An 11,789-nucleotide genomic window follows, 5' to 3' on the forward strand; every position below is an offset into this window, starting at 1 on the left:
ATTATTGTTTAAATTTGTGAAAATCATGATCCACATTGTTTGACTCACGTGACGATTAATAAATTGTACCGTCTTTATAGTATGTCTTGTCATTTCATGCTCTTTTTTTTTTTTCAAAAGTAAATTCTAGTGAAAAGTTCACTTGCAAAATCAATAAAAAATTTAATGAAAAAGTTTAGTTATCTAAACTCTAGAGATCATTAAATATCTATACGTACATACACATACATAGGATGACCAAGGACAAGTGTGATATTTTTTTTTTTTTTTGTCGCAACGATAGATTGAAGGACAAGTGTGGTTGAAATTTTTGTATGGTCATACGGTTGTTATATTTCTTATACATTAGTGTATTAGTATCTAATTTTATTATTCTCGTAAGTTTTATTTGTGCAAATCAATTTAATGTATAAATAAATCTAATTGTTAAATATACACTAAATTTTGAAAAAAGACAACAATCACACACATCTGCACCAAATACAACCGTAACGTAACTGGCTAGTTATATATAACATGACTTTAGACTCGGTAGAACTAGTAATTTTTGGGAGGACATGGACCTTCTTTTGAACATGGCAGGAGCTGAGTTTTGATCTTCTTTAGATCAGCAAGAACATCATGCATATTGCTTCTCTCCCTTGGAGATTCCCTTGTGCAATTCAAAGCCAGTTTCATGATTGATGAAATGCAGTCTAACTTTTCATGATTGGACCTCAGCAGATTAGCATCTACAACATGAACCAGTCCATCTGGCATAGAATCACTCACCCAACTCTTCAGGCTCAAATTTTCGCCAAACATTTCGTCACTGGGACTTTTTCTTGTAAAGACTTCCATAATCGTGATTCCAAAACTGTAGACATCGCATTTTGTTGATACTAGTCCTTCCAGTCCATACTCTACAAACAAAAATAGTAATCCAAATGATTTGGAATTTGGGATTTCCAAGATTAACTGCAAGGCAAAAAAGCAGAGTGGCTATACCAAGAAGAAGCTTTACCTGGAGCAAGATAGCCAAGTGTGGCTAATGTTTTGGTGTACGTAATGCTATCCTCATGCCCCAGCAACTTTGTAACACCAAAATCAGTCACATGGGCAACCATATCGTGATCTAGGAGCACATTACCGGGCTTCACATCACAATGAACCACTGGAATCGAATAACCGTAGTGCAGATATTGCAGTGCACATGCCACATCAATCAATATGTCTAATCTCTGCATGACTTCTAGAAAATAGTTGTGGGAGTACAACCATTTCTCAAGGCTTCCGTTGGGCATAAACTCAAGCACTAATGCTTTGAAGTCTCTATTTGAGCAGCTGCTAATGACTTTTGTCAGATTTCGATGACGAAGATTGCGCAATACTTCACATTCTGCATCGAAACTATTGAATGCTCCTTCTTGTTGCAGTTTAAACACTTTAACAGCAACAATCCTCCCATCGTCAAGGGTGCCTTTATAAACTGATCCAAAACTTCCTGTGCCCAACAAATTGCTCTCATCATACCCGTCAGTTGCTTGTAGAAGTTTGTAATACGAGATTCTTTCCTCGGTTGCAACTGACGATAGAACCCCTTCACTAGGAACTTGTTCTTTCTTTGCGCGTTTAAGATACAGGAATCCCACAAATATGGCAACTGCCACTGATATAAATGCTCCAAGGGCAGCGGATATGGTTCGACGCAACTTTTTGGTCCTCAATCGACCACTTGAAGTACTTGGACATGAGGGAACGTGGAACCTAGGTCCTCCACAAAGTGCTTCATTTGAAATGAAAGATTCTGCAGTGAAGTTTGAAAAAGGGCCCTTGGATGGTATTTCACCTCTTAACTTGTTGTAAGAGGCATTGAAGTAAACAAGAGACCGAAGGTTCTCTAGTGACATTGGAATCGTACCTGTGAGATGATTGTGTGAAAGATCCAACCATTCCAAACTCAAAGTCGTGCCAATTGACACTGGGATTGATCCTTCCAATCTGTTGTATGCCAATAAAAGGTTCTGCAAGTTCACCATATCTCCGATGGAGCTAGGAATACCACCTGAAATCTCATTGATTGACAAATCAATAGAAATTGCTGCCTTTAAGTTCCTAATCTCAGGAGGTAAACTTCCACGCAGTGAGTTTGAGGAGAGGTTAAGCACCAACAAATCTTTTAGGTTCCATACAGTGGTAGGCACACTAGAGCTTAACGCGTTGGAATCTAGGTACAGGTATCTCAAAGAAGTAACATTTCCTATGCACGCCGGAATGGATCCTGATATTTGATTTGCTCCCAAATATATTTCGGCCAAGTTTTGCAGAACGCATAGATAATCAAGGGAGTTTTTGCTCAACTTGTTGTCGTGAAGATCTAACCCTTGAAGGTTTTCCAAATTTTTCATGGTAATTGGCGGCATCCCACTTAACTGATTAGTGAACAGACTTAAAATGATCAGGCTACTCAAGTTGCCAATTTCATCCGGAATGCTGCCCCTTAAGTGGCAATTGTATGCAGAAAGTTGTTGAAGCGAAGTTGAAAGATTGCCAATAGAATTTGGAAGAAAGCCGTTAAGCGGATTTTCACTCACGATAAGTATTCTCAAATGTTTGCAATTTGCCAAGGAATTGATCCAGCTCAGCTCTGAACTAGATGAAGAGTAGTCACTCGTTAAATTGTTGGCTCCTAGAGATAGAATTTCTAGGAGTCTTAGATCCCCAAAGGAATTGGGAATAGAACCTGCGAAGTTGTTATAAGCAAATTCTATTATCTTCAGTTTAGAACAATTGGAGATGGAGTCCGGTATTGGTCCCCAGAAGTTATTCTCGGCGAGATAAAGCTCCTCTAAATTTGGAAAACCCATCCTTGGAAGATTGCCAGAAAGTTTGTTTCTTGAAAGACTGAAAATTCTTATCTGTGACAGATTAAAGATCTGCATTGGAATGAAACCAGTTAAGTTATTCACCAACAAGTAGAGTCGTTCCAAATTGCGTAGCTTGCTGATCTCTTGGGGTATTGCACCTACCAAATTACGGTACCAACATTAGCACAATAAAATTCTATATGAAGGCTTTGAATGCTTCTAAAGTAGCACCATTATAATTTTTTTCTTCATTTTTGATAATGGACGCCTAGTCTACCTGTTATGCTGTTGTAACCAACGTCAAGTTCTTTCAGCATAGTTAAATTAGCCATCTCTTTTGAAATTTCACCTGGAAGAAAAAAAAGTGTAGTATATAGAGATGTTAAGAAGATTCACATATGCCTTCTAAACTTGGAATGGAGTATAAAGAGTTCATACCTGTAAAGAGTTTTCTCCTTAAAACTTCTATTATGACACTTAAACTTGTGTTTATTTAATTTTTTTCTTGTCCCCGGGGGAGGGGGGGGGGGGAGGAAGAATTCATGTTATTTCGCTCATGCAGAAATAGGATGTTACCTTCTAAACTGTTCCAGCTTAGATATAGCCGCTCAAGTGCCTTCAAAGTGCCAATTTTTTTTGGTATGAATCCAGTGAAGTAATTCGAAGAAAGGTCCAGCAATTGAAGTTGTGAACAGTTATGTGTGCTTGATGGTATTTGACCATTTAACTTGTTCCCTGACAGGTCAATCCACTTGAGTCTCTGAAGATGTTGACACATATTATCTGGAATGCTACCAGATAAACTATTATTCTGGAAGAAAATCGATTCCAGTGAGGAAATGTTGAAAATCTCTGTTGGAATATTTCCCTGGAGATAGTTGAATGACAGACCTAACGTTTCAAGCTTGGAAACATTAGCCAAGGAAGTTGAGATGAAGCCAGTGAAACTGTTGTTATTCAGAGACAACAGTCGAAGTTGATGTAAGGAACCAAACCACTCAGGAAACTCTCCATTGAGATTGTTGACATCTAAATCAAGCACTCTCAACCGGCGTAACCGAGCAAATTATTTCTGCTCAGGTTAAGGGAAACCAGAAATGACATATTTCCCAGCTGTGATGGTATGATGCCGCTAAGACTCATATTGGAAAGATCCAAGGCAATTACTCGACGGTGACGAGAGCCGCAAGTGACTCCTACCCACTGACATACAGGGGAAGAAACAGACCAGTTTTTCAACAGGATTTGATGAGGGCCCTGTGAGGTGATGCGAGCTCTCAACGCAAGAAGAGCATCTTGATCAGTGGTAATATTGGTTGTGGTCATGGCTGAGGAAGCTGAAACAAAATACAGCAAGAAGAGTCCCTGAAGGAAATGATTGAAAATTTTCTCCATGATTAAGTGAAATGGAGACGGCAAGTGATGTACCACTATTTTGATGGACCCAAATATTCAAGGTAAATGATCAAAGAGGCAAAGGGATTTTTCTATTGATCAAGCTAGATTCTGGCTACACACAATGAAAAGTACCACAGAGATTACTACTTATAAAAAGCCAAAATACAAACAAAGAGGCCACGGATTTGTACTATTTGACTGATATCTTTCGGCCCTTACACACATACACACACACACACACATATATATATATATATATATATATATATATATATATCATGACCTGACTACTACTAGTACAACTTGGAATTGAACTCTACGTGGTCCCACTATATTAACCAAACAAAATACCAGTAACCAATTGCACTAGCTTGGCTTAATAATTTCATACATATTTTATGAACAGCTTCTGTCCTTTTGGCATTAATATTAAATTTGCTTACTGATTTACATTTCTGGGAATTTTCCCTTAGTCAAACCTGCCATCGTACCATGAATTCCATGTTTAAGAAGTTTGAGACCGCATATTCATACAATTGAATGTCATTTTCTATTTCTTGCCCTGTGAAAAAAATTAAACCAAGTTATATAAGCAAATTGTTTTTATTGATTGAAATGGGTCGCTATTTATCAAACACAAACCAACTTGTTTTGAATTAAGCGTTTAAGAAAGAATTTTGATCCTGCCATTGGTGCATTGGTTTATTGCTTTCTTCTTGGTTGGGAATACAGCAAGACAAGTACCTGAAGGAAATGGCAGCAAAGTTTTCTCCATGATTAAGTGCAGTAGAGATGGCAAATGGTGCACCACTATCTTGTTAACGCCTTCAGTCCTATGGGACTAATATTAATTTTCTTGCTGATTACATTTATGGGAGTTTTCTTTCACAAAACCTGGAATTGTACTATGAATTCCAAGTCTAAGAAGTTAACATTAGCACTCCGTTTTCTTGCACAAAGAATATGCAAAGTGTGTTTGGATAGTAGATTATTTTGGATAATTTTTTGAAAAAAATACTGTAATAATTTTTTGATATGATATATATAAAATAAAAAAGTAATTGAAAAATATGTTGATGATATAAGCAAATAAATTTAAATAAATACTAATTCACTATCCAAATTATTGACCAAAAGTCAAGCAAGTCAATGCTAAAACTACAACACTCGCACGCCTAGTTGAATTCACATTCTTTGCAAATGCGGTCGTTGAATTCACATTTTTTTTAACCCTTCTGATCTTGACTCAAAATCAACGGAACACTTTGGCCCAGTAGAGTCACATCTTAGAATTTCAAGTCTTAAAAGTCCCTCTTATAAAACATAAGGAATCTTTAACAGTTCCTCGGGACCTGTAGTTTTGAAGCAAAAGGCCTCTTGTTTTGAGTTCTCTGATACTCCCCTTCCATCAAATTGCAAAGCTACTAACTTGCATATTTAATTGCAAATTAGTTGTCGGTTAATTATCATTTTGTACATTATAATCGATGTTTTCCAACTTAATTAGAGAATTAAGTTGCACAAATGAATAAGTTCAGTCAGTATCCAAACGTAATTTTACTAATGATAGTACATCATGGGGGGGGGGGGTGTTAATATTTACAGCAACGGGATTCTCGAATACACTCTCCCACAATATATATATCATCAGTTCCATCATCCATTAAGGCAGGATTCCTGCCTATCAACACGCTTCCATCGACGTTGATAGAAGTCACTTTGCACTTGTTGCCATATCTATGTCCAGTTCCGGGAGCTTAATGTAATCGTGCCACATCGTATCACAGGCCACGCCTTTGTCAGGGTCGAAGGTCTCATCCATAATGTCCGTCTATGCAGAAGGGCGCTTCCTGCTGCGCACGAACAGTCTCGCACGTCTTCCTAACATTGGCCCTGCACTCCCATTGCTAGCTGTGCTGCTGAACAGCCTCCTTTTTCGAATCGTAGCAAAATATCTCTTCGCACTTCGACTCGCCATTTTTCGGCAAAACGACGAGCAAATGTGTCATCACACATTCCAATTTATATCACGTTATTTTAGTGCACAACCTTTGTGTGAATCACTAACAGTTTTCGTCCTCTCTTCAACTGTAGATTTTCTCTTCTCCAATGATAAAACCATAATTTCGATCCCAATTAATGTGTGAATAGTGAAAAGGACCGGCCCACGCTGCTTTGCATGGGGGCCGTGGTGCACATTGCGCATTATGGGGGCCAAAAAGTTCGCTTCGCTAACTATATAGAACAAATAGTAAAGAGCTAAGTTTTTTGTAACTCGCACTAATCTAACAAGCCATGAAAAGACACCTTGTTTGGAAACTCTTTTTTTTTTTTCAAAAAGTTCCTGCATTTTTTGTTAACACATTTTTCAAGCATCTTTTTATCTTATATACATTAAATCACTATGATACATTTTTTTCACAAAAATTTCAAAAAATAACAATCCAAACAATGTAACGAGTGATGACAACACTAACTTTTTTTGGAAATTTTATAGACATTAGTGGAAATTTATCCAACACTGCAGTAAGTTCCCCACAGAGCATAGCATCCACACAAGCAAAAAAACTTCCCTCTTGTTCTGATACTGGTTTCTAACTCGATCAAGAAATGATACAATTGAACTTTAATGTTGTTTTTCCAACAAAAAGGAATCCTTGTTCTACCACATGATATGGCTCAGATACTCCAGCTTCTTAGGTTGCCAGTGTTTGCTCCAAGGCGTGGGTGTTTACTTATTTGATGTTTGATGTCATTTGTTGCATTCTCAACAATGTTTTTCTTTCTTGAAATCTTCTTCGGGCCATTCGTTGGTGAAGTGGGGCCTAGGGGAACTATGTATGGTTCGTAAGAATCTACCTTGTATATAAGAAAAGAGCCAGGTTTAGTGTTTTCCTTTCCTCTTGCCAGATGGCTTCTTAATTATCTGACAAGTGGCAAGGTAAAATATTTCTTGCAAATTGTCTAAATCTATAAAGCTTCTCTTGTCCGAAGCCTTCTATTTCTTTTCCTTCTTTTGCCTTCTTTTGCCATTGCACTATTACTGTAGCATGCTGTCTCATTGACACATGGCACTCTTGGTGAGTTTTTGAGCTTTCATTCTTTCCTTTTCTTTTTATAGGCAACGGTAGATAGATAGATTGGACTGCATTGCACAATGACCAAATTTGGTCTGGCCTTGGCATTCAAGTATGAGGTCCAATTATTTTTATTGGATTTTTCAATTTGTAAGCTTTTGATAGATGTAATTCAATTACAAATTATTATTATTATCATCATTATTTCAATTTATATTTATTATGATGTCAATTTGAGAGAGTATTTTTCAGATCATCGTATTTTCAAAAACAAAAAGAAATATTTAAAATTGATTTCAAGCTCTAGGTCTTGGACAGATGTAATCCAATTATAATATTATTATCATTATCATTATTTGAATTTATATTTATTACGATTTGAAATATCATTTAAACTTATATTTCACAGATTAACTTGACTTTATTAAAAATCATAGAATTCTATTCGTTTTTTTGAAAGTTTATATATATTTTTATTTTTTTGCTACGTTGTTAATATAACTTTTGCTATTTTTGTAGCCGTCAAAAAATGATAGAAAAATTGTCACATTTTCAAAAATTAAAAGAAATATCCAAATCTGATAGCAAGAATTTTATTATTTTAATCTACATGCTAAAAAAATATTTAAACTTTCTTAATCAAACCTTGGCTATTTTTGAACTCGGAGGAAAAGAAAAAGATATCTTCAAAGTGGGAAAATGATAAAAAAAAAGAAAAGAAATTGGTTCCAATTTGTTATAAATGCAAAAATGAAATAGTCAACTAATAGAATATACACTTTCGAATAAAATTTATTTTAATTTATTGATATGTGAACATTTGTCTTTTATTTTGACAAAAAAATTTTTTGTTGAGCAAATGAATGCAATAATTTTTGAATGACAAAAAATATATGCATTTGTTTTTTTAAGGAATGGCAGGGTAAAATGTTTCTTGCAAATTGTTTGAATCTAAAGCTTCTCTTGTCCGAAGCCTTCTATTTCTCTTCCTTCTTTTGCCATTGCACTGTTTTTTTCTCAAATTGCCGTTGAATCACTGCGTAGCAGCAGAAAAAAGGAAGACTTCACTGGTAAATTCAAACCAAGTACAATCCCTAAAAGAAGCTGATTCTTGGGGCAAGTGCAATCACGTGCATGTGGAGGGTTTTTGTGGTTCTAACCGAAAGAAAGTACAATGCTTTGTTCAGAAATTGGTAGAACAGTAGCATCTTTTGTAAGTTCATATTCGGCTATCTGAGTGGAAGAAACGGAGAAGAGGAGATTTTGCTACCAAACCCAGCAGGTTAACACCCCTCTTCAAGCCTTCTATTTCTTTTCCTTCTTTTGCCATTGCACTGTTTCTTTCCCAAATTGCCGTTTAACCCTTTTCCTCCTTTCTCTCTACCACACGGCTCTACTGAGCACAAATTCGGCCCATTTATCCTCAGCAAGTCCAATTCCAGCCGTCTATGCTACCAAACCCAGCAGGTCAACAACCCTCTTCAAACATGTAAAAAGTTTGGATATGACAACAGATTATAGGGGCCTAGGCTGTGCTTAGCACAGCCAATAACCTCCTAGTATATATAATATAAAACTATTTTCAATGCCCGGTATAGTATGTTGTTGAGTTGGTTATTGTCATGTTTTGCCAAGTGGACATGTTATGTTTTTGCCATGTATACACACTGCCTTAATTTATTTGATTAGATTTAAATTGTTTTATTTTTATTAATAACAACTAAGAGTAAATTTTATATATATTGTCAGTGTATACACTATCACGGTTGAATGGGTGACACATAAACAAATTTTGAATTTCAAATTTAAATTTTACACATATGTCATATATTTAATAGTAAATCTTATATACACTGACTGTGTATACACTATCACGGTTGGATATATGACATATAAGCAAAAATTGAGTTTCAAATTTAAATTCAAATTATGTGTCATGTATCCAATGATGAAAGTGTATACACTGCCTGTGTATAGAAAATTAATTCTATATTTAATGGTAATAGTGTATATAAGATTAATTCAACAACTAATTCTAAACTTTTTCCATGTTTTAGGTGTACTATTTTTATTAACAACGATCAATCACCCACTTTGTTACTTAATTTATGCTCTTAATGTGTTTAATTTTGGTTATATTTTACAATATTTGCTATTTTTGTTAACAACAATCAATCACCACTTTTGTTTTCCTTAATTTTTATACTTATATAAAGTAGGAAAGTTATATATGTTTACTTATGTTTATAATCAATCACCTTTCCTACTCTGAACATTTTCTAGTATGTAGATTATAATTTCTTGATCTGTTAATAATATAAATTACAAACACCATATATAAATTTGAAAATAATTTGCTATTAATTGTTCAAATTAGTTTTGAAAACTTTGTAATAGCTTGATCAATGCTAATGGTACGAATTTTTATAACTGCGCGTTACAAAGTCAACATTGGAAGCAAATAACTAATGGGATCTACCAACTCTGCCCCGAACTCGAATTTCCATCCTTCAGTAGATCAAGCCTATAGGCATCTCTAACTAAAATAAAATTGCTTGGGGCAGCAGCATAAGATTATTTGACATTATTCTCAAGAATAATTCTCAAACAATTATTTCATGTAATTCAGTTTCTTGCATTGACTTGTTCAACTTACAAAGTCACACTTAAATTTTTATTTCCTAATCCAAATGAATTGCATAGTTAAATTCCATGAATAAATTCCATTTTTACAATAAAACTTCAATGACTAATAACATAAGGAAGTTTAATGCCACTTTTGATGCGAGAAATTTTTTTTCCAATCCATACAATATTTTAGTTCAACAAAAGATAAATTTGCAAGAACCAATCAAAAGTAAAGAAATAGAGTGACAAGGGAACTGCACATGCATTATCTCCTGGCTACACTTATCATTGTTTTGCGGTCCTGGGATTATGTAACTTTATTTTCCAAAAGCTTTACAAAGTAAGAAAATTATTTTCCTAAATGTTGTAGTATTTTTATGATGTATTCTATTTAAAACATAATAACAAGCAGTCAGGATTCCTTCACTCAAGGATTAGAAGATGTGTTAGAACTTACACGCATAGCATTAGTCAATTCCACCATTTTTTTTTGCAAATTATGAGTAAAGAAGAATTTTGGTCAAATATGTTTCACCTATCTCCTTTAACATATTCATCTTTTAGTTGATCTATACAAACTTTCTTTCTCAATAGATAACCCACAATTCTTCCAGATACAGTGGGTCATTGATTTTGACCCTACACGTTCTCTATTAGTCCCATGAATTGCTATTATTTCAGTATGACATAAAGAAATGGCAGCTATTGATTGTTTTGTACACTACAACATGTAAGTAGATAGCCCGTTTGAGACCTTATTTCATGTGGGTCAAATAAATATCTAACACCAGCATAGCCAAGCAATTCAGGTCAAGAATTATATGAATAAAACAAACTAAGATCAATTGTTTCTTGAAAATAGTGAAAAAATATGTTTTATACGATTGCAATCTCATCTTGTAGGAGTGGAACTAAATCTAATTAATAGATTCACAACAAATGATATATTTAATTTTGTATAATTAGCAAAATACATTGATACACCAATTGCACCGAGATGTCGTACTTTAGGACTTTCATCTTCCTCTCTTGGTCTAAAAAAATTCTTAATAGGATCAAGTGATTGATGACCATTGGGTACTTAATAGATGTGTTTCATCCACATAAATCTACTTTACTACCTTCTAGGCATAAGCAGATTAGTAACAAAAGTTATTATCTTCCAAATGCTGAATTTGCAAACCAAGGCAAACTTTTGTTCTTCCAATATCTTTGACCTCAAATTCTATCTTTAAAAATTTGTCAACTTTTGATAACTCTTCAAGAGTTCTAATCATATTGAAATTATAAACAAATACCACAACAATTACAAAATATGACTTATTTTTCTTTCTTTTTTTTTTAATTTCAAATGGAGATTCCAAACTTTACAATGGGGAAGGGACATATACTTCATAAGACTAATGTTACACGAATTACTTCATCATGGCACCTCAAGAACAAAAATAGGTAAATTACTCGGTAATTGTCCTTTTCCTGTGGTAAAAGTTTAAAAAAAGTAAATAAAATAAAAACTTTAGTAGTAGGAATGACTTCTTATTCTTTGGTTAGAAGTAGTACATCCAAGCCAAAATAAGATTTTAATTGTTTAAATTTTTAAAAATCTTGATCAATTAATTCACATCCCTCTTCGATTGCTTTGAATTTACAGTGATGCAATATATTGTTTCCCTTGCATGATGATTAATAGTAGATTGTACCATCTTATAGTATGCCTTATTATTTCGTATCATTTTCTTTTCAGAACTAAATCCCAAGGAAAAAAGCACAGACTAGTCACAAAGTTTAGATGTCTAGAGAACACTAAAGCAAACAATCAAGAGTTAAAATAGATCGGATT

General features: G+C 34.5%; 1 pseudogene; it reads right to left on the minus strand.

The window, feature by feature from the left end:
* Positions 1–496: 496 nt before the first annotated feature.
* On the minus strand, positions 497–4,341 carry LOC113688366 (uncharacterized; annotated as a pseudogene).
* Between the last annotated feature and the right edge of the window lie 7,448 nt (positions 4,342–11,789).

This window comes from Coffea arabica, chromosome 5e, assembly GCF_036785885.1.
Source record: "Coffea arabica cultivar ET-39 chromosome 5e, Coffea Arabica ET-39 HiFi, whole genome shotgun sequence".
NCBI lineage: Eukaryota > Viridiplantae > Streptophyta > Magnoliopsida > Gentianales > Rubiaceae > Coffea > Coffea arabica.